The following is a 548-nucleotide window of genomic DNA, read 5'->3' on the forward strand; positions in this document are numbered from 1 at the left end:
ATAAAAATCCAGTTTGATCAACCTTTAGTGGGAAGAAACACATCCTGATGCTGAGGGTTCAGCTGCCAGCCCATTGCATTCTCAAGCCCAATATGGCTCATGGTACTCTGGAATTTATAGTCCAGATTCCCAAGAGAGAGAAGGATTGAGTCACCTTGTCCTTACAACCAGAGAAACTATTTTACCAGATTTACATCTCTTAGAATTAGATGATTGATTTGTGGAAGGCTGGATAGGTTCTTTTATCAGTTTGCATGAATTTTAAAGATGACCAGCAGAAAGTGTAAAATTCCAGATAGCCTCAGTTCAGCTCTCCAGGAATTGCTTTTGGGAAAAGTGCCAGCTTTTAACTGCCCTCTAAACCTTCAATATCACTCACCAGAAAAGTCTGATGTCCCTTCAAGGGTCTACCTCCACAAAATCTTTGGCTCAGTTAGGTTCAGTCATTTAGAAATTGAAAGGAGACACACAGACGTACTAAGCTCACAAGCTTCTGACCCATGAAAACAGGCAAAACATTGCACAAAACTGGAATTTGTTCTCCAAAC

This window comes from Rhinatrema bivittatum, chromosome 15, assembly GCF_901001135.1.
Source record: "Rhinatrema bivittatum chromosome 15, aRhiBiv1.1, whole genome shotgun sequence".
Classification (NCBI taxonomy): domain Eukaryota; kingdom Metazoa; phylum Chordata; class Amphibia; order Gymnophiona; family Rhinatrematidae; genus Rhinatrema; species Rhinatrema bivittatum.